General features: G+C 31.1%; 1 protein-coding gene across 1 annotated transcript in view; it reads left to right on the top strand.

Annotated features, from left to right (window-relative positions):
* The window catches only part of LOC107728214 (protein prune homolog 2-like), a 14,289-nt gene that overhangs the window by 3,706 nt on the left and 10,037 nt on the right, over positions 1–546 (top strand). The window lies entirely within an intron of this gene.

Raw genomic sequence — 546 nt, 5'->3', positions numbered from 1 at the left:
GCCCCTTATTGCTGATTGGCTACAAGTTTGTTTTGCGATTCGGCCCGAATCAGTTTTATAAAGTGTTTTTGAAAAATCACTTACTCTGCCTTTAATACACGAGTTTCACAATTTGAGTTGAATTACTGAACTTTTCCAACTTTTCCACGACATTCTAATTTATTGAGATGTACCTGTATATCGAACTTCTTTTGGACTAACACCCGCTATTTTCATTTTGGGGTGAACTAACCCTTTAAGTGCATCTACTCTGCTTGAAGCTCATTTGAAAAAGCCTTTTGTCTGTGAGTCCTTGTTTTGTAGCTCTAATTTTAAATCTGTAAAACCTGTAAAGTTCAACTGGATAATTTATTCTTATTCTTATTCTCTTATCCATTATTCTCTTATCCATTAATCTCTTATCCATAATTCTCTTATCCATAATTTATTATTATTATTATTGCTATTTTTAATTATTTGTTTGTAAAGCACATTTAACTATACAGGTGCATCTCAATAAATTAGAATGTCGTGGAAAAGTTCATTTATTTCAGTAATTCAACTCAA

The sequence above is a fragment of the Sinocyclocheilus rhinocerous genome, unplaced genomic scaffold (genome assembly GCF_001515625.1).
Source record: "Sinocyclocheilus rhinocerous isolate Xijiao unplaced genomic scaffold, SAMN03320098_v1.1 scaffold847, whole genome shotgun sequence".
NCBI lineage: Eukaryota > Metazoa > Chordata > Actinopteri > Cypriniformes > Cyprinidae > Sinocyclocheilus > Sinocyclocheilus rhinocerous.
This window is presented reverse-complemented; position numbering and strand designations above follow the sequence as displayed.